The following is a 23239-nucleotide window of genomic DNA, read 5'->3' on the forward strand; positions in this document are numbered from 1 at the left end:
TGGCATGGTAGAGTGATGCTCTCACCGAGCAATGCCCCTATCAGCTCAGAAGACTGACCATTCCCCTGACACTGACCTGAAGAAAATAATATGTTTTAGCATCCCATACTTTACCTAATCACCAGAATAAACATGGGCATTGTGCTATCCTGCACAACATTCCATTTCAATAGATTCACTTTTTCTATCGTATGTTCTGACACCACAATGCAGTGAAGAAACATAATTCCTGCACTTCGCCTTTTTTTGTGTATTTTGTATTCTTCAGTTAGAAAGATATATTGATGTATAATTAGATGATTGTCTTGCAATGTATAGATTATTGCAGAATCGCTGTATCATGGTATTATCATTATCATGGCCAACACATCGTGAATTGTATCGCATCGTGAGTTACTCTGTGATTCCCATCTCTTGTCTACTATATGCTTTGAGGTTAAATGCTAATATCAATGTGCCAACATGCTCACATGACAATTCTAATGCTAAACACCATCTTAGTTAAGATTCTTAGCTTGCTAACATCTACTGTGAAGTTCAGTTAAGGCTGATGCACATGTCATAAACCAGGCATAGGACAGATTCAGTTTTGACCTGATGATAGCGCTAGATGAAAAGTCACAGGGTCAGAGTTACTACAATTCATCCAGAGGTGAGTGTGAATGTCTGAACTACAGTTTATTGCAATCCTTTCAGAGGCTGTTAAGAAATTTGACATGTCAGCCACATGTTGATGCTCCTTGTGTTTATTATATGTTTATTATTATATCATATCTGGGGACCGTACAAGTGTTTGATCTTTCAACTAAATGTAAAGATTTTAGGATAAGTGAAACTTTGACCGGCTGGTGGCTCCAGATTAAAGTCAGGGACCACAGTAGTTAAAATGTATCCTATGGGAACCATGAATATCAGCACCAAATGTCAGTGTCACTGTTTTTAGATAATTCTCTCTGGAACTTATTTGTAGAACACTCAGCACCTACACTGTCAGCATGGCTAAAAATACAACAATCATTTGTTTTCAATGAACAATTAACACATGCGTTGAACGCTGATCAACCAGATTGAAAAAGAACACCGGCACCTGTGATCACTCTAATGTGAACGAGTTAATGATAAACCTGTGCCCTTCCATTGTACTCTAAATACAACCCAGACTTTATCTGTTATCTAACTGACCTCCCAAAGTCAAACAAGCCCTATCAGGCAATAAACGAGAGGGATGCTTTCACTTTCATTTTCACCACTCAGCTTATCTACAGTGGGAGTGTGGCTCCCCACTGTGGACAAACTGCTGTGAGCTCAATTCATTCAAACCTCAGTCTGTGCACTAAAATTACAATTCATATTTAAAAGACTTTATACTTTTTTCATACATAGAGTGATAGGTATTAAATCATTTTTCCACTATCAGTTCGACAACAATGACCTTTCATCATAATATTAATGTATAAGTTACCTTCATGAGAGTGTGTTAGGAGAAGGAAGACAACAGCGTGATGGAAAATCAAAGAATTCCAGGTCAGGCCTGTCCGTCTGGTGAGGCATCGTGCAGCGCTGAAAATTTAAATATACCGTATATTTAACAACAAAAAAATATTATGATGTTCGGGGAAAATAAACATATCAGTTGTTTTTAAATGATGCCCTCCGATATGACCTCAAATCATTTAAATTACAGTTTCACAGAGTCACTTTTGTACATTTCTCTGATCAGAATGTTAATTCTCAAAACTACTTGTTCAATCTTCACATCATTGTGTCACTTCTCATTTCTTCTTTGAACAAGTTGCAAATGCTTGTCAACCAGTTTTCTGAAATAGCTCAAAGGTGCATCTCATGAACCATCAACTGGAAAGTATATATATAGTCGGAGCACAACACAATGTTACATTGTCTGACAATGGAAGGACAAGGAATTCACTCCTAAACAGGAGGAGGCTATTTGCACCATGGTTGTTAGACAACAATGCCATAAGACTAAGGAAGGTAAAGAGTGCCAGTATAGAGGACAACAGCATCTTTGAAAACATTCAAACAGTCAGCATCTCAACCACTGACAGGGTGCTGAAAGGACACCAAATGAATATGAAGCAGGTGTACACTGTTCCATTTGAAAGAAATGATGAAGAGTGAAGGAGCTGCACTACCAGTATGTACAGGTAAAACATGAATGAGCATGCAGTAACTGTACCTCACAGTAAACAGCACAACATCGTATAGTGATATACAGTACAGTAAGTGTTACCTTTACACATTTGCTATGGCTGTATGAAATAAGATGAGATATGTGCCGTATACATTTGATGTAACTGTATCTTGTCCAACATGAAAATGCGTGTAATTCATAAAACTCTTTTTGTGTCTTCTGGATATGCATGTAATGGAACTGGAAACAAGTGAACCGCACAACATCTACATGTATGAGGCTGGCTTCAACCTAACACAGAGTGTGTGGTCAAAATATCATCGGCCACAGAGCTACAGTTGATGTGCCAGGCCAACGGGGTAAACACTCTCTACAGGGATCTCATCCCTGAACATCCCTGAGAGGGGTCAGACTAGACTCAGAACTTTAGCCACAGTTTACATCAGAACGCCTCTTTATGCAGGTGGGTTGTATACTCAAACCACAATAAAATCATCAGAACTCACAAAAATTGTGGAAAATGGTCTTTAGGTTTCTCACATGTGATCAGTTATCTGTTCAAGGTAAAGTTGTGTGTGGGAAAGACACTCAAAATGAAATTGAGCTTAGTATGGAAGATAGACTTTACAGTTAAGTTTTTTAATTTACTTTTTTTGCCTCTAATTTGCTTTTCCTTAAACTTTACATTTGATTACCTTTGATGTGCCGTTACTTTTGATATTGATTGTTAATTCTTCCATGCTACATACAATCATAATAAGAAAAATAAATGTATGGAGAAACCTTTACTTCAAAGTCCTACATAATTTGAATTTGTTGCTAAATCTAAGATGATAAAACAATGTGAGATAAGGCCACAGCCTATCAATGATTTACCCACTCTGGGCGTGCAGTCCGGTGAACTGAGACATCATACTTCAGGTATGTCGCCTTGCTTTATTTATACATATTTTACATGTTCAACTTTCTATTTTCAAAGACATGATCACCTTCTAGAATATAAGTACCTGATACATTAAGACCACATACATAGATTATAACAGATTATAAGTACATTTTAAAGCTTGAGGAGTTTGTCTTCAAACTGTTTGATATATGGAGTCTGTTGCCTCACATGAACTGACATGGACTTTGTATCATTGAAAGGCTTCTGTCGTAGACTAAATCATCATCAGTGATTCTGGCAGCATCAGAACGTTTATAAAAAATGTACAGGGAAGAGTCTTTTCCAAGCCAAAAATAGCATTGGCTAACTCAAAACCAGGTATAACACATCTCTAGGTTTGTCTGTTTTGGCAAAAGTGAAAGTATTACTGCAGCAAAGCCTGAGGGCAGACATGTTGGCGTTATACTATGCATTTCTTTAAACCCTGGATACTTTCATACATATCATTTCCACAATATGTGTGCAATCACATTCACATAACATTAATATGAGCAGACATTCATATCAGGAAGAGGGGGGTGATGGTGTACGATGGCGGTTTGGCATTGAGTTGAGACAGCTGCTAAGCGAGTCATCACTATTTAAGACCACTTCAACTGTTTAACATATCTGTAGTATTTTTATATCTGAACAATGTCCTGTAAGGGTGTTTTCACAAAACCGTATTTTAAATTCAAAGTGGGAAAATTATGTGATTGGAAATTTATTGCATTGATATTGTATACCTATACACATAGAGAATGGCAGTAAATGTTTTTGTTTAATGAAGCTAATTGTAAAAAAAGAAAAAAATTAACTTGGCAATAATTTCTGTTTCAGTGTTAAATTAAAAAAAGTAAATGTTGATTGCAAATTGTAATGGACATAGAACTATGAAACCATTAGCAGTACAGTACAGTTCCCTTTAAACCTCACTACACAATGTTGTTTGTCTGCCACAGGGCAAGCAGTAACCCAGAAAAGGGAGGGTTAACAAACCAGACTGAGACTGACAAGATATTTTTCATTTCCAAGTTTGCTTGGGATTGAGTCCTTCTATGACTGGACTGCTTTTTTTGACCTTGCTACCTGTTTAAAGGTGTCTTTTCCATGCTGTGATGGTGTTCTTGTATTATCATTTTCAGAACTGCAGGATGCTTCAGATGGCTGTACTACCTCCACTCAGAACCATTAGTGTTCTGGTTGTCCATCTTCTCCTAGCATCCTTTTGTAGAGGTAATCTGCACACAAATGAATTTGTATAACATGAAAAGCAGCTACAATCAATATTTTCTAGGACTGTCAATCGATTTAAATATTTAATTAAGTACTAATTAATTAGTTAACTCATGATTAATTGCACATTAATCTCACATTTTCTATCTTTTCTAAATGTACCTTAAAGTGTTATTTTCTTTAATAATCAAATCAACATGGGAGAGGACAAATATGTTTGCTTGATGCAAATATATGTTTATTATTGCAACTGCTAAAAGCATAACATGGAAATTTCAAGTTCAACAATCAACATAGAAGGGTTTATTGACCTGAATGTGACACCCTCTGGCAATACTAACACAATGTAGCGTCCGATTTTACACTTGTAAAGGTTAACTGAACAATGTTAATCAGCCTGGTACCTATAGTCACCTATTAATATAATGTAATATTGTCGTAATGTAAATTAAACAAATACCAAATGACTATGTCTAAAACGAAAGGTGTTGCTCATAGTGAAGAGGTGATATCACTTTTACACCAAAATAAGCTTGTATGTGCAGTTTTAAATGCTGGTAAACCATCTAAAAATAGGCAATTAATTTCAATCGATTTGCCTGTGGACAAGTTTTCCTAGTTGGAAAGACATGGTATAAGGAGCTTTTGCTAATGGGCAAGATGTTCTTCAACCAAAGAGACATCTTGCTGATGGCTTGCCAATCAGCAAATGCTTCCCATGCTATGTCTTTCCAGGGTAACATCTATTTGTCTGGCTGAGGTCTGCAAGACACATATGTGCTATTTGGGTAAAAAGCAGCAGATAAAATCCTCACTATATGACATCCAGAAGAGCTTTAAAAGTTATTCAAAAAGTCTTCCTCATTAACACTTTTTTTTCAAGAGCTGATTATGGAAGTTGCTATCAGCTTCTTTCTGATATCTGTAAGAGTTACACAGGCACAGCAGTTCCACAAGGACATTTTAGCGGTTGGTTTGCTTCATGAAGATATGTGATATTAGCAAATGTGTTTATTTTGTTGTTATTTTCAGCTGTAACCATAACATACAAAAATATATAGTAAACATGAATGTCTGACCTATCAGGCATTTTTTCTGTGCTTATTTCATGTTCTGTGTTGCTCACATCTTTGATATCTTCACAATAGTGCATCTTGGACTAACTGGTAGTTTGATGTTAACTCAGAAACTTTCTTGTGGCTGTGTCCCAACGAGTGAAATAGGTTTTCAACATAGTATTTGTGTTAAGTAATTGTATGTAAGCTTAACACGTGATGCAGCAATTTTTTTTAGCTGGAAGTTATTGTAAACAAACACTGTGATTCAGACTATTCACCACTCTAGCATCCCCTTTTTTAAAGCAACCCTGTAGTGGTATAAAGATCAACAGAAGTCAAGGTCAGGGGTTATTTGGATGAGTCATACACTGGACATTAATCCCAGAGACCAGGGTTTGTGTTCTGTTTGTGACCAAGAGTAATTGGTTTATGTAAGTAAGCTGATGTATGTCAATTGTATCATGTGATGGGGTATGAGTAATGAAACTGAATGTAAATGTACTAACTCAAACAATTATCTTTTATTGCATATATTATATTCCATATTTATAATTGAATTTAGTCTCTTATGCCCTGCTAGAGATCATGTGTAGTGGTAATGTGCTGAAATGTATGCCAAATGTATGCAAACTCTGAAAGAAAGAAATGGAGAAAAACTTCATGACAGAATAGTCGAACAAGCAATTAAATGATTGTTTTTCCCTTCCAGGTCAGTTTAAGCTAATTAGCCCAACTCAGCCAGTAGTGGCAAGAGCCAGCGATGACATCATCTTGCCATGTCATTTAGAACCTGCAGTGGATGTTGCAGGCAAGACACTGGAGTGGACAAGACCTGACCTGAAACCTAGATTTGTCTTTGTGTGGCGTGCTGGCCAGGACCATGTAAATGTAAAAAATCCATCATATGAGGGAAGAACATCACTGTTGATTGGTGAACTGAAGCATGGAAACATTTCACTGAAACTCTCCAAAGTGAAAACTTCAGATGGGGGAAGATACAAATGCTACATTCCAGATATGAATACCGATTCTATTGTTGAGCTTGTTGTTGGTAAGTAGATACATACAGTGATGTATGTGTACTTAGTTATAGGTTCAGTGTGCTGTGTATCCAGTGTTGCACACTTCCTCACACGAGGCACCATTATGTAGTGCTTCATGCAACATTAATAGGGAGTTCTGGGTTAAAATTGGCTATCAATAATAATTAATGGTTATTAGGGGAGAGAGGTGGAGAAGAGAAAGAACAAAGAAGTTCTAATCAGAGGGGGGTCTGTCGTCTTGATCAATAGTAGCTCAAAGCTGAATATGCACCTAGGTGTGAGGACTGGGGAGTTCTGGGAAACTGAATTCAGTTCAGAGTCCATTTTGAAATCCACAATAAAAGACTTCATCTGTGGTTCACAACAACAGTGAGACATTTCTAAAGGATAAACATGTTGTCAAACATGGCGTAAAGGAAGGTTTAAAGCTTTTTAAGGGTAGTATATATAAGTATGATATATAAAAGTTTGAAATAGAGGGATGTGATATTCCTTAGTTTATGTGTGCATTTAGTACAAGGTGCAGCATCCTAACATCATTGATTATTTATATGATTAAGGACGTAGTTATTCAAACCCAAATTGTGATCTTTTGCTAAACTTAACTAATAGGTGTTGGTGCCTTTACCTAACCAAATTGCAACCAGCACTTTCACCAGGCTTTATATTGAAAGACTAGGCGGACATTGGATATATGTTTATGTTGACTTGACTACATAATAAAATGCCCTCTAATGCCTCTGAGGCAAAGGGGTGCTGTACCAGGGCTATTAAAGTGCTCGTCTCCAACTTCAAAAGATTCAATAGTTTGTTATTGAACTTTTTGAAATGCAGCCAATTATTAACTTCAAACTTTTTCTTTAGCTCACTCAGTGGCTGTTTCCTCACCTGTCATCAGTCTCTCTGGGATTGACCAAAACAGTGGACATGTAGTTCTACAGTGTAACTCTACAGGCTGGTATCCAGAACCTGAGGTGTTCTGGCTGGACGGTGAGGGAAACCTCCTCTCTGCTGGACCTACAGAGACAGTCAGAGGTCCTGATGACCTCTATACTGTCAGCAGCAGAGTGACAGTGGAGAAGAGACACAGCAACAGCTTCACCTGTAGAGTCCAACAGAACCACACCAACCAGACCAGAGAGACACAGATACATGTTCCAGGTAGTGAATAATTAGTCTCTTTGTGTTCACAGTCTCAGATTTTCTACAAAGCAAATCCAATTTTTTTCACTTTATTTTGTGTTTTCTCATTTCAGATTCTTTCTTTGATCAGTCCAATTTTTTTACTACCCTTGGCTTGGCTGTTGTTTTGGTTGTTTTGGCTCTTTGTATTCTACTTTCTTTACTCTACTTTCACGTGAAGAGACAGGAAAAAAACAGTAAGTAACAAAGTAATTGTTTTCTTTTCAAGAATTCAAGCTATTCTGACTGGCTTTCATAGGAATAGTAATAATAGATTCTTGTGTAGATTATCTTTTATTTGACCAAATGTCAGTATTGTACAGGGGAAATGTGGTTGTTTGTGTACTTGTATTTATAAACTATTGTATACCTCATATTAGACTAAAATGTCTCATATGCTATGATACTTTCCTAAAATTAAAGTAAAAGTATTTTTTTAATGCCATTGTGCACACAGAGACTGAGAACAGCCACAGCGATGAAACTGACCAGGGAGAGAAGAAGAACCAGTCTATAAGTGGAAAAGGTGAAGATCAGGTTTTAACTGAAGAAGAGTTGCCAATGATGCAGGAATCCGTGCAAATGAAGGTACTGAACAAGACAAAAAGGGGTAACTCTTTAATTTTAAGCTAATGGCTCAAATGATGACAATTAGACGGGGCATTTTGAGGGGGTTGTTTGGTAAAATAATAAATAATCATCGTTTTACAGACACTTTCGCTAATAATGCAAGGTTCTTTTGGGGGCTGAGTGTCTCATGACTTGGCCACTGTCAAAACTGGCCTCAAAGTCTGGTCGCTCTGGGGGCCTGGATCTGAAAAAAAAAGAGTTTAGCATGGTGCAACAACTTAATGTAAGAACATGCTGCAGTGAGAAAAAAACAAAAGCAGAAGGTTAAAGTCTGTATGAGTGAGGAGATGCGGTCAACATGTTTCTAATCTTCTTGGAGAACAGGAGGTGAGATTTTAGTTTTCTGTCAACAGTTACATGCTAGCTAACATCAAGGGCTGGAAAGTTTACTGTTGGTTAGCAGCACAGCCAACTGCTCTGGGATGCCTCTCATTGGCTGTTGTAGTCTGGCTTGGAAAGTACCGATATAATCATCCTGATTTTTAACTCTTAAATATCAAACATGCACAATATTGTCTGGCAGCAGTTCAGCCTCCTCAACTCTTTTATAGCAGGTGTATTACTGAGGACACAAGGAAGCACAATGCCAGGTGTTGTTTGAGCTTCTCTTGAACTCTGCAAGCAACAGTACCACAGACCAACCAACCAGTAGAAGAGATTTGGTCTGTAATTATATCCAAATTAAGCCGACACAATACTTTATTACTGACTCAATATTTAGCATTTGTTGCCCTAATTTCCCATTATATCCACAAAGACAGGATGTTAGCAGGTAATACCAGGTTCTGAGATCTAATAATTCAACCTATATTCACCTTTTTACTGCTGGTAACATGTACCGTTATTTCTCGACTATCGAGCACACCTGAATATAAGCCACACCAACAAATTTTGAAAATAAAATAAAAAAATTGTACTTATATAGGCCACACTTGTCTATAAGCCACAGGTGATTAAAAAAAATAACCAGCCTACCAGTCGTAGGCCGTAAGCCTACCAGAAAAGTCACTGATCGCTATCTTCATCTTCCCCCTGCGCACTAAAACCACTGAAGTCGTCTTCTTCAGTGTCAGAACTGAACAGCCTCAGAATGACTTTGTCACACACTTTCTCAGTCTCTTTCGTTATCGCTCTCAATGTCACAAGGTGAGGCGAATTTGTGCTTGTGCTGTCCTCTTCATCATGCAGCAGTCCAGCCTTTCAAAACCTGTTGGTGAATGTGAATTTTTTCACACTGCTCCACTGGCAGACTTGACAAAAATTTGCCCTCGGCCAGTTTTTTTTTTTTGCACACGGCCAGTTTTGGTGAATGATTGCGCAAATGAATGCGGAAAATGACTGTTCAAAACACAATCAAACTAGCGCCTTCCTCAGTGCATTATCTCTTCCACCTGTCTGTCTCGCTCTTGCGCTTCCTGCTAGAATGCCCCCCGGAGGCCGTTGGCCCGTAAAAATCTAGAGATTAGCAGCATCATTGTTTAGGCCGCAGGGTTCAAAGTGTGTGAAAAAAGTAGCGGCTTATTGTCCGGAAATTACGGTAGTGTACATTGTTTCTTTGAAACTAATGGATAATTTTAACACAAATAAGAAGGAAGAATAGCAGTAAAAAAAAACGTCTGCTGAAATTACTCTTCCCATTTGGATAAAATGAGTAAATATTTTCCAAATACTGAATGACATAGCATGTCACTGTTGTTACAAAAACATAAACTCATTGATTGGAACATACAGGTAATTTCTGCTTCTATCCTTTTATTGCAATAAGGGATACAAATGCAAATTACTCAGTTACTACCAAACTACTATGTTAGCTTATTTCTCATATAAGTATTGCAAATGACTCTTTATTTTTCTGTCTTTTTATTGTTTTAACTGATTTTGCTTTTTTGTCACTTCACATTACTGTTTGATTAATTGAAGGATTACTGAGAAAAGCTGCGAAAAATCAGATTCAGACTGAAAGACTTGGATTAGTACTATAATTTTTTTAAATTCTTTAAATTTTTTTGTTTTAGAGTGTAGACTGTATATAAATCACGTTTTAATGGTTAAGATGATAAACTATCAAAATGTCTTTACTAAGAACATGTAACATCTTTCTCTTGAAAGGAAAGAAGCCAAGACCCTTCAGTCCCATCTGCTCCAGTCCAGTCTTCATCCTCCTCGGTAAGTTGTCATGTAGAGGTACGATTTATATGATCTAAGGTTTCCTGATAGAAAATAAGAGATTCAGCAGAATTAATATAATATACAAAACCCAGTACAAATGCAGAAAAGAGTAATTGCAGCTGAAAGGCGGGTATGCAAGAAAAAGTCCACTCTAGGGGCAGCCCGCTCTGCCTGAACAACCCAATTAGTGAAGTCAGCAGTATTTGGAATTGTTTTGCAGCAGTTCTGCCTTAATAGCAGGAATATGTAGAGAGCAGAAAGGAGTACCATCAGTTTATGAGAAATGCTGATATGCAAAAAGAAGTTATGGTTTACATGAATTAAAGCACATTTCCCCTCCAGCTCCCTATCTCCAGTCAGCAGTCAACAATACAGAACAGAAACACCCCAGTGTAGGTCACCTATAGATCACTGCTGCAGTCGGGCTGATAAACAGGAGTGAAGATAAATCCTCTTTTTGTTACCAGTTAAAAACAAATCTCTAAGCTCTCTTCCTGTCAGTGAACGACTCTCTGAGGAGGTCCACGCTTTATTTATTTATTTATTTTCATGTTTTTTTTTTTTTGTTTTTTTTTTTTGTAAAAGTATCCCCATAATGACATAAATTAGATAGGCCTCCTGCTTAAAATACAAAATCCACAAAAATCACACAATAATTGATGATATATTTGTCATGTTGTGGTATCTTCAGTGTCATTGCACGATAAGAAACGTGTCTGTAATCTCTGTCTCCTCTTAAGATCAAATGGCCGTTAGTTACCAGGCGGAGGTTAAAGGAGGAGCAGAAGAAGGTAAAGGAGGAGCAGGAGAAGTTAAAGGAGGAGCAGCGGAGGAGGGAGGAAGCTGAGAACACAGTTCAGATCCTGGAGGAGGAGCTGCAGAAGAACAGGGAGGTTTGTAGATATTTTAATCAAGGAGCAATTCTTCTTTGCAGCCATCTGTTTGTGTGTTTTTAGTTTAAACTATCATACATTCCTGTCTGTTGTAACTTAAACTTTTTAAATGTATAATCACATGAACCAAACAATCAAATATTACATATTTTTGGAAAAATCTAATTCAAGCCATTGGGTTCCGCTGACTTTGTCTTTTCTAACTCATCTTTTAGAATCCAGCAGATTCCAACATTCGTATGTGTTCATATAATATTAGGAATTGCAAAAATACATGTTTCAGCCCTTTAAATAGATACGTTTTTGTTTACTTCGAAATTCAAAATGTAAAGAAAACCATTTCAGTGGTAATCATTATGTTTGACTGACTGAATGAGTCTAAAGCAGTTTTATCACATTTAAGAAGACATGAAACAAATTGTATTGATAAACTTAAGAGGTGAAACAGACTTTATTGTCATAAGTACCTAAAATACATTTTCAGACAAAGTATGATATCCTACAGTGTTGTTCCAGATGTTAGGGGTCAGTCTCTATTTCATCTATTTTGAACAAACTGTTTGTGCAAAAATGTGTGACTTATTTGTGATAGAGGGTAGAGCTGCTGGAAAACAGATGTAAAGCAGATCGAAATCCTTTGTTTTCAACCAGTTTTACAGTCATTTTAAGTAATGGACATATATCATCTGTTAAAATGAAGAATGTTTTAAAGGCAAGGCAAGGCAAGTTTATTTGTATAGCACAATTCAGACACAAGGCATCTCAAAGTGATTTACAGGCACACACAAATTACATTAAAAGACATAAAAATGTCATTTAAAAGACATTAAAATTTGCATTAAAAAAAATAAAAATAGCATTTCAAGACCAGTAAAAACATTAAGAAACAGAGAACAAAACAGAGATCAATTTTTTTGCGACAGTTAGTGGCTGACGAGGAATGGGAGCTAAATTGAATGGATTGGCACATTTAGTCTGGCATTTCTGGTTTCTCAACAAATTCACAACTTTTCTATCACCTGTAAGCACAGGAATTGAGGAGGCTGCCTGAACTCCAAGGGGCCCTGGCTTTTCTCGGGGGAAAACAGTAGTGATATCAACTTTGGAGCCTGGACACGGGACATATCAGTAAGCGTTAATTGTACCGCCAGCATTGACAGGATCTGCTTCGCTGTTTTCAGACTGTAGAGGCCAAAGATTATCCAGTGGGGGTGGAGGGGCACGATGACATTTTGGTGATGGTAGTTTCAAGCGTGGCAGATTTGGGCGGGGTGTGACTCTGAGTCCAACATTGACCAGCTTTTTTTTATCTCATCCGTGAAGGGGGAGAGGCTGAGGCTGGCTGGAGAGGGCAGAGAGTTGGTTGGGGTTGGTGGAGAGTGGATCTTCCCTCTTGTTGCGACTAGGAGACACTCCTCCTTGTGGGGCGAAGATGGCAGCAAGGACTCCTCCTCCTGGCACAGCTGACTTGTCTGTTTGAAGCTTATCTCAGGCACAAGTATTTCTCCTTCCAAGGGCTGTCTTATCAGTTGTTTTGGTTTGTCTTGCCTGCTGTCCTTTAATGGAGGAACTGGTGTGTGGTGCACAGAGTAGAATATGTTGGAGGTTAACAACCTTACTCCTGACTTGTTAAGGCAGAATCCATCTGCCTTAAAGAGGTGCCTGCGTTCCCAGAAAATGTTAAAATTGTCAATAAAGTTCACCGATTGAGCGGCACATGTAGCTTTGAGCCATCTGTTCAACATCAACAACCTGCTGAATCTCTCATCACCTCTACGGACAGTTGGTAGAGGGCCACTGACAAACACCACAGTATCGAGAGATCTGACTTTGTTCAACAGATCAGTGAAGTCTTGTTTCAATACCTCAGATTGTTGTTTCACAACATCACAGGCCCCTGTGTGTAAGATAGCAATGATGTCCAGAATTTTTTCTGAGATGCCAGAGACCATATCGTTGGTAAAACAGAGTACTTTGGTATTCTTCTTGCTGCAGAACCTGTTAACCTCCTTCACAGCAACATCACCCACATCAGTGTTTGTGGTCCAGTCATTAGCTCTTTCTGTGGTCTTTTACTTTTGGATTTGGTCTCATATCTCTCCTTGTTCATTGACGGAGAGCTTGCACGGTCTTGATAAAGTGAAGCAAATCTGTTCTCCAGTTGTATTTTTGTTATTTGGGTAGGTTTGCTCTTACTTTTTGTTTTCACTGTTGTCCATGGTTGTTTCCTCTTTGGTACGGGCGTTGAGGAGGCACTCTTTTCAGAGGACAGTGCAGGCAAACCAGTTGCATCACAAATCTCAGGACGCTGGGCTCTGCCTGTTACTCGTTCTCCCAAAAATGATTTATCTTTTTGCTCCAAGAGTATTCCAGCAGGGAAGAATGTTCCTTGACTTTTTATCCAGTCCCCGGAACTCCAGTTTTGTCGAGTTATTGTTGGAGCTAATAAGCCGTGTGTTAGCAGGCTCTTGTCTGCTGTTTTGATTCCATGTGAGAGTAGTTTCATTCCCAGATAGTCCATTCATTTCCACATTTACTTCTATCCGGTGGATCTTGTTTTTCAGCTCAGCACTCTTCTGAAGGATGTTCTGAAGGTTCAGGTTAACAAGAGGCATTTTCTGCACCCAAGCAGATAAAAATGAATTAGAAAAGTAAATGCAATCAGGAAAAGTCATGAAATATCATCACCAGCTGAAGATACAAGTACACACAGACACACACACAACACAGATCCACACATCTTTATCATGTATATTTTTTATGATTCTCATCAGAATCTAAAATAGGTTCTTTAAAGTACATTTCAATCCATGTTTCATAAATGTTTTAGGGTTGTTTAATGTAGGTCGTTACTGGCAGGTTGGGTTACTGGGCTAATCATGTTCACTCTTCCAACAGGAGAGACTGGACTTAACTTTAAATGAGCTGCTGCTTTTAATATCCGACACATGATCTGTATTCTATCCATCACTGCCAGGCTGACAGCATGCAATGATAAACCATTAAAATATCTTTGATATGAACGTCTTTCTGAATCTGTCATTCCAGTTGGAAAGAAGCCAAGCTACACCAGCCCAGTCTGCTGCAGTCCAGTCTACTCCAGTCACATCTGCTGCAGTCCAGTCTACTCCTGTCATGTCCTCTGCACTCCAGTCTACTCCAGTCCAGTCTACTCCAGTCACATCTGCTGCAGTCCAGTCTACTCCAGTCACATCTGCTGCAGTCCAGTCTACTCCAGTCACGTCTGCTGCAGTCCAGTCTACTCCAGTCATGTCTGCTCCAGTCAAGACTACTCCAGTCACATCTGCTGCAGTCCAGTCTACTCCAGTCACATCTGCTGCAGTCCAGTCTACTCCAGTCACGTCTGCTGCAGTCAAGTCTACTCCAGTCACGTCTGCTCCAGTCAAGACTACTCCAGTCACATCTGCTCCACTCAAGACTACTCCAGTCACATCTGCTGCACTCCAGTCTACTCCAGTCCAGTCTACTCCAGTCACATCTGCTGCAGTCCAGTCTACTCCAGTCACATCTGCTGCAGTCCAGTCTACTCCAGTCACGTCTGCTGCAGTCAAGTCTACTCCAGTCACGTCTGCTCCAGTCAAGACTACTCCAGTCACATCTGCTCCACTCAAGACTACTCCAGTCACATCTGCTGCAGTCCAGTCTACTCCAGTCACGTCTGCTGCAGTCCAGTCTACTCCAGTCACATCTGCTCCACTCAAGACTACTCCAGTCACATCTGCTGCAGTCCAGTCTACTCCAGTCACATCTGCTGCAGTCCAGTCTACTCCAGTCACGTCTGCTGCAGTCAAGTCTACTCCAGTCACGTCTGCTCCAGTCAAGACTACTCCAGTCACATCTGCTCCAGTCCAGTCTACTCCAGTCACATCTGCTCCAGTCCAGTCTACTGCAGTCACATCTGCTGCAGTCCAGTCTACTGCAGTCACATCTGCTGCAGTCCAGTCTACTCCAGTCACATCTGCTGCAGTCCAGTCTACTCCAGTCACGTCTGCTGCAGTCAAGTCTACTCCAGTCACATCTGCTCCAGTCAAGACTACTCCAGTCACATCTGCTCCAGTCCAGTCTACTCCAGTCACATCTGCTCCAGTCCAGTCTACTGCAGTCACATCTGCTGCAGTCCAGTCTACTCCAGTCACATCTGCTGCAGTCCAGTCTACTCCAGTCACATCTGCTGCACTCAAGACTACTCCAGTCACATCTGCTCCAGTCAAGACTACTCCAGTCACATCTGCTGCAGTCCAGTCTACTCCAGTCACGTCTGCTCCACTCAAGACTACTCCAGTCACATCTGCTGCAGTCCAGTCTACTCCAGTCACATCTGCTGCAGTCCAGTCTACTCCAGTCACGTCTGCTCCACTCAAGACTACTCCAGTCACATCTGCTCCAGTCAAGACCACTCCAGTCACGTCTGCTGCAGTCAAGTCTACTCCAGTCACGTCTGCTCCAGTCAAGACTACTCCAGTCACATCTGCTCCAGTCAAGACCACTCCAGTCACGTCTGCTGCAGTCCAGTCTACTCCAGTCACGTCTGCTGCAGTCCAGTCTACTGCAGTCACATCTGCTCCACTCAAGACTACTGCAGTCACATCTGCTGCAGTCCAGTCTACTCCAGTCACGTCTGCTGCAGTCAAGACTACTCCAGTCACATCTGCTCCAGTCCAGTCTACTGCAGTCACATCTGCTGCAGTCCAGTCTACTCCAGTCACGTCTGCTCCAGTCAAGACTACTCCAGTCACATCTGCTGCAGTCAAGACTACTCATGTCACATCTGCTGCAGTCCAGTCTACTGCAGTCACGTCTGCTGCAGTCCAGTCTACTCCAGTCACCTCTGCTCCAGTCAAGACTACTCCAGTCACATCTGCTGCAGTCCAGTCTACTGCAGTCACGTCTGCTGCAGTCCAGTCTACTGCAGTCACGTCTGCTGCAGTCCAGTCTACTGCAGTCACGTCTGCTGCAGTCCAGTCTACTCCAGTCCCATCTGCTCCAGTCAAGACAACTCCAGTCACGTCTGCTCCAGTCAAGACTACTCCAGTCACGTCTGCTCCAGTCCAGTCTACTCCAGTCACATCTGCTACAGTCCAGTCTACTCCAATCACATCTGCTACAGTCCAGTCTACTCAAGTCCAGTCTGCTCCAGTCCAGAGACATTTTAACCAGGTAAATTGTTATGTAGAAATACAGTTTATATTCTTTGAGCTTTATATACATAATCTGTGTGTGTGTGTATATATATATACATATACACATATATATATATATATATATATGTATACACATACATATATATATATATATATATATATATATCTATATGACCTCCAATTGTCGACTTTTCGATGATTCGATTCGGAGAGGTCTGATTCGACTTTGAACCGAAAATGTTGTTATGTAAACAAGACCGTACCATTCTGACTATATGGGGGTGCCCACGGCTGCTGAGCATGAATTGTTACATGGAATGTCTTTTTTTCGTTATATAAAAGCCTATTTTGATACAAAATCTCCCTACTTTATGTTAATAAAGAGTTCAACATGATGTGTGCGTTTAAACGGTAGTCTTAGCTTCATACTACGTATTGATAAATCACCCACTGCCGTTGCACAATCCAAAGGAGCGGGGATGAGCAGCACACAACAGGACCTTTAGCATTTACGGATTTATTGGCTCACAATGGATACTAAGGCCGTGTCCACACGGGCGAAAACAATCTTTTTTTCTCCGTCTTCCTCGTCATCATTTCAAGAACATTTGCGTCCACACGGGTCCACTGAAAATGACCAAAAAAGCTGTAGTGCATATTCCAGGCTTATAGGTGGCGCTTAACATTCCCCAATAACGGAGACGAAGACACAGAGCATGTGTAGAAAGCTTGCGCGCTGTAATCGGACAGTAGACGGAGAAACCACACACAAGAAGAAGGAGATGAAAATCGCAAGTGCAAGGAAACCAGAATCGTTTGTGTGGACCATTAATGAGGTCGAACTGCTGCTGCGACTCAACTCAAGGCATGTAAGTCGCAAGAAAGCTCAATATCTTCTGTGGCACGAACATGAGCAAGTAGTCCGCCATTGTTGTTGTTGTTGTTATGAGACGTCGCGGGGTTCAGAGGTCAGAGGCAAGAGGTCGAGGGGTTGGGCGATGGTGCCATCGTTTTGGAAAGTATGCGGATTCGCTGTCCACATGAGAACGGGAGGGCCGTGTTTTCGGAGCCTGCTATCTAAAAAAAAAAAAAAAAAGTTTGACGATAGTCGAATCAGATTCGACTATGAAAATCCTTAGTCGAAAACAGCCCTATTATATATATATATATATATATATATATATATATACATATATATATATATATATATATATATATATATATATACATATATATATATATATATATATATATACATACATATACATATATGTATATATATACTGGACTTAAGACCTCTGTGGAAGTCCTGTGGTGTCCGGCACCATGGTGTTACAGTGGATCCAGATATAGTGGATATGTTGGGGGTGGGGCCCACATGGATCATACCTGTTCCAGCATGTCTTACAGATGCTTGATCAGGGGAGTTTGGAGAACCGGTTAACACCTTGGGCCCTTTATTGTGTTCCTCAAGCTGTTCCTGAGCAGAGTTCGCGGTGTGTCAGGGCACACTGTCCTGCTGGGGGGCAACTGCCCTCGTGTAGTGTTGTTGTGATGAAGGAGTGTACTTGGTCCACGACACAGTTGGATGGGTGGTTCAAGTCAGGGCAAACAGAAGCTTACACTAACTATGCGGACATGAAATGATTAAAAATCACAACCTGCAGCCAATCAGACCAGGACATTTTGTGCACTAGATAAAATATGACACCTTTCTTCATCTCTTTTTTTCTCTGGTAGAGAGATGTGGTAACTGAAAAAAAGTGAAGCAGCTACAAGGGGAGCCTAAGACCAAGGTTAGTTGTTTTCCTTTCATCACCTGACACATTAATCAAGCTTCGTTCTATCATACGTTCTTTCAATTTTCGTGAGTATTGAGTGATTTTCTTTGTACAGATTCATGACTCAACCTGTACACACAAAGACAGAAATACACATATGCCTTATTTTCTAGAGATATATAAAGCATGTGAATGCATGCATTATCTCCCTTTCAGCAGTTTCTGGTAGAAGGACATCATCAGCTGTGACATTCAAGACCCATAAGGAAACGTTTCCATCCATAATACCATGATGCTGTTGAAGGGTTAATAGCTCTATCCACTTCAGATTCTGCAGAAACACATTTGATATTTTTTGCCCACCTGGAATTTATTTGTGGAGTTGTACAGTCTTTTATTGTATCTTGTCTTTTTTTATAACACTGTATATATGTACATTTAACTGAAAAAAATACTCTTCATTGTTCAGGAAAAATACGTTAAAATCTCAAATATTAAACTCATAAAGTGCCACTAAGTATTTTTTTTTTATATTATTTTCCAGATTGAATATTCATATTGAAACATCTCTATTGAGGAGCAAAAGTAGCTATGTCACGGTTGCCTTCTGGATGGACTTTACAGTTCAGTATCTTATGTTTTCTTTTCTAAATCCTAAGACTTGAAAAGAAAGCTGACATAGAAGTTATTCTATGTTTTGTATCATTTGCAAATTATTATCAAGATATTTTGTCTGTGTAAAAACGACAAATGTCATGAATACATGCTTGCAAATAAATCTTCTTTTTGAATATATAAATAAGGACATTTTCTACTGAAATGAAATTTGTACATTGTTGGATGTTTACAAAGCTTGTTGTGCTAAAAGACGTGTGTGAGCATTTTCAAAAACAGGTTCATTCTGTATACTTTCCAAAATTGCTTAAATTCTAAAAACGGATTTTGATTTCAAACATTAAGGTCGCAGCGACAACAACATTTCCCTCCTGTTCAAATCCAACATTTTCGTCCTGCTCAAATCCAAATCTTGGCTTCACATGGTGCTCAACTTTGGTGAACTTTGGTGACCAGCAAAGTCGCCACACCAATAGCAAAGATATGTGTAGTTGACCTCTCAAACTGACAAAAGACCAGCGAACTGAGTTCTGTGTGCCTCATATCATGCACTGACCAAATTCAGCTCCAGCAGTGACCGTAGCCTTAAACAGAGGCTTCAGCTGCAGGAAGTGAACTGATGAATCAGGTCTAAAGGTTTCTTTTCTACTGAAGGACAGCTGATAATAAATCCCGGTGGTTTTTATGCTTGAGTGGGTTTAGAAATCTTGCTGATTGTGAGGCTCATCTTTTATATGAAACACTAATGTTAGGACAAAGTATAACATGTTCCCTGATTCTCTTCTGAACTGTATGGATATTGAACAGACTGAAGCTCTGCTGTCACATTGTGACATCATCTAATGCTCAAGTAGTTCTCCTCAACAGAGGCTTTCTGTTGTTTAAATCGTATGTGATAGAAATAAGTTAAACAATAGGAAAAATTAGTTCAGGGTCTTAAAATAATAACACTAATAATATTTTAACGTGCCAACAGACAACTTTTCCCCCCAGTGTTTCCAAGTGATATTACTGTTATTGTGCTGCTGCTGCAGAGGCCACGGGGTTATTTCAGTTTGCCTCAGAGTTACAAGAAACAACACAGGATAATATATGAGTTTATTCTATTCTGATGTCTGACAGACATTGGTTTTCCTCAACAGGCAGTTTGGTAGGTTGCAAATAACAATGTGTTGTTCCCAGAGTCTGAACTGAATTGGGAGATAAAGCTTGTAGGTTTTTGTCACCATTGTATAGAACAATCTACCGAATGAACTTAAACCTCAAAATACCAAACCACTGAACAGCTTTAAAACTATGGTGAAATCAGTCGAGTCCAAGTTGCGTTTTCTGTTAATTTGCTGTTGTGACTCTGTTCCTGTCGTTCTTACCCAGGTCCCCCTTGGAAAAGATATCTGGGATCTAATTGGGACTAACCTGGTTAAATAAGGGCTAAATATATATTTTTTAAACTTACAATTTTAACATGTCAGCCGGCATGTAGTTTCTCACTCATATTCTTATAATATATTGTCAGTTTCTAGTATGTTCTACTGTTTTATGGACAGGCTAAACAAAAACATTGTTGAAGCAGTTACACAGCAGATGGTTTAATGTGAATATTTAGACAGGCTGACTTTACGTTTCCTTATATACATTCGAGACACATCTGACACTTGAGGCACTTCACACCATGACCTATTTGTTGTGGTCACTGAGCCTCCTGAACGCCTCGTCTACATACATACACACATTTTCTCATGTGGTTTGTGTCTGAGGAGCTCAAATTATCACCAGCATCTGTGACTCTAAAACAGAACACAGAACAACATCTACTGACTGAGAGAACTGACATGAGGCTCTTTAAAAATATCCGATGCATCAGTCAGTCAGTACCTCTGTGGTTTTTAAACCTTGTCTGAGTGTGAGAAAGTCAAACAGACACTGCAAGACTGAACACGTAGCACAGAGAAGCTAAACACCAAACTTAAACTATAGTAAAAGTGAAAACAGATGCATTTTGGTAACTGCCTTGCATCTTCTTTCAACTGCCAAAGTTCCCAGACTCAAAGCATGATGGGATATTCATTGCTTCATTATCTTAATGACCAAACAAGCTACCAAGATAATCTGTATATGTAATCTATCATTAAATTACATGTATATCATTATGAGTTAGTGGTGTCTAACTCCGAGTTTCCCACAGTGAAGCAGTCCCACCAGCAGCAGCAGAGGCAGCATCAAAATGGTGAATACAGTCCTTAAGATGAGGAGGACAACAGCAAAGTCGTCTGAGAAGGCACAAGACTCTGCAAAGACAAGAAAATATATTGCTGTTACAAACATGGACGCATGAACAGGCTCTCTGTAGGGCTACTGTAGCATTGCTCTGGGACCAAAGTGAAATCTGATGGGTTGGTGTTTGCCTTTTAGACAAGCAATAGTTAATGTAACAGTGGGAAAAAAGAAAAAAGGTTGAGCCCTCCTCACACTGCAGAAGAGCAAACAAAAAAAATACTCTAATTGAACTAATTGAACCTCCTTATTTACAAAGTGCAATGTCTCACCTCTGACAGCCAACCAACTCTCTGGTGATTCTCCAGTTCCAGAGATGTTACACTTGTAGACTCCTTCATCAGACTTGGAGACACTGTTGATGATCATCTCTCCTGTAGAGCTGCTTCTGATGAGGCGGCCATCTTTATAGAAATCAGCTGTAATGCTGGAGGAATTCTCCCTCTTCCTGCAGCTCAGCATGACATCGTCTCCCTTCGTCACGGGGAGGACCGGACTCTTCAGGACCACTGAACCAGCTGAGCAGGAAAGGTTTAAAAATTTTACTGAAATTTGATGAAAATACATTTGTTCACTCACTTTGTGGGAGTAAGATGGCTCATTTGATATAAATCTTCTGTTTTTTAGCTCTGTCTCTACTTTACTTTTAATAAAATTAACTGATAAAAGAAATAATCCCACGCAGAATGAGTTTTTATAGATACATAGACACACATAAGAACAATTAGATAACACTGGTAGCATTTATTAGCATTTTAAAGTGGTGCTTAAATGGTCCTAAACATGGGTAATTTTAGGCATTGTCATCAGAAAAAAATGTTCATTTTAAAAACTGGTCAGGACATGTCCCCAGTATCCTGAGTGTAAATGAATACAGTCACGCTCAACATTTTTAGCTAACATAATCAGAAACAACACATTCTTTTCTACCTCTAATCGCAAGCCAGCTTCCTGGAGATGCTCCAACAAGGGGGATGCTGCACTTGTAGAGTCCTTCATCAGACAATGAAGCTCTGTGGATGATCATCTTTCCTGCAGGACTGTTTTCCACGAGGATGTCATCTTTGTAGAATTCAGCACCAAGATCGGGAATAGTTGTCTTGTTTCTACAGTGCAAAGTCACAGTGTTTCCCTCCATCACAGGTAGAACAGGACTGTCCAAGATTACGGAACCATCTGAATGACATGTTGAAATTGTTAGTCACACATCTAAGAGAACTCTGTGTTGGGGAGAACTAAGACAGTCCAGGACATAAATAGTTCACAGAATGGAAATAAATGCAAATCTCAATGTAAATTATCCATGTACTGCAGTCAATCATCTGCACAGTGATGTGATGTTAAAGACTGATCGACCTACGTAAGTTCAGTCGCAATCACAAGAAGCGTAAACAGTCATGTTTAATTACGATCAGGCATAAGCTTTACATTAAACAAAAATGTAACACTGAGCTTTCTGAAGTGTGTATAGCTGTGTCTATCAACAAAAGACAAACTCAGTGGTTAAGTAATGATAGAGGCTATTGTTATAAGATAACACAAGTAGAGTGTATATCAGAATTTATAATGGCTGCTGTTTTTAATGACCATAGTTTTCTTGAAGATATTTACAGGCAGAGAAAAAGGTATCTTAGACTAAGATTTACACTCATATATAATGTACCTTATCAGGGATTTCGTTATGTTAAAGAATTTTAGATTTACCAAAGACACTGTCAACACAGAGACTTAAACAAATCATTTAAAAATACGTACATTTCCTGGAAACGCAGACTGAGTAACCATTCATACGTTTTGGAGTGGAGACAAAAGGCTCATTGCAATTTCTATTTATTTTTCCTACTTTTTTTGTAAAAATGTAGTTTTTGAACTAACTAAAACCATCAAAAAACAATTTAGCATTTAACATGTAATTTGCCAATTTTTACCAGATTAAAAAAAAAAAATGGTATGCCTTGAATAAAGAAATCTGATTGCATAAACTAATTAATTTACTATCTGGTTGATCTGAGAACACTGAATTCAGTTGGGTGAGAAAGCTCAGGTAATTACACATTCAAAATAGACACAATATGAAGTGGTTTGAGGAAAACAGTAAACCTACCAGTGACGGTGATGT

General features: G+C 39.2%; 1 long non-coding RNA gene across 1 annotated transcript; it reads left to right on the forward strand.

Moving 5' to 3' along the window:
- The first annotated feature begins 3026 nt into the window (after positions 1–3026).
- On the forward strand, positions 3027–6416 carry LOC115589893 (uncharacterized). Its single transcript, XR_003985630.1, has 3 exons — positions 3027–3073; positions 4223–4313; positions 6081–6416. It is a non-coding gene; the product is annotated as an uncharacterized LOC115589893 (long non-coding RNA).
- The last annotated feature ends 16823 nt before the right edge of the window (positions 6417–23239 follow it).

The sequence above is a fragment of the Sparus aurata genome, chromosome 10 (genome assembly GCF_900880675.1).
Source record: "Sparus aurata chromosome 10, fSpaAur1.1, whole genome shotgun sequence".
Classification (NCBI taxonomy): domain Eukaryota; kingdom Metazoa; phylum Chordata; class Actinopteri; order Spariformes; family Sparidae; genus Sparus; species Sparus aurata.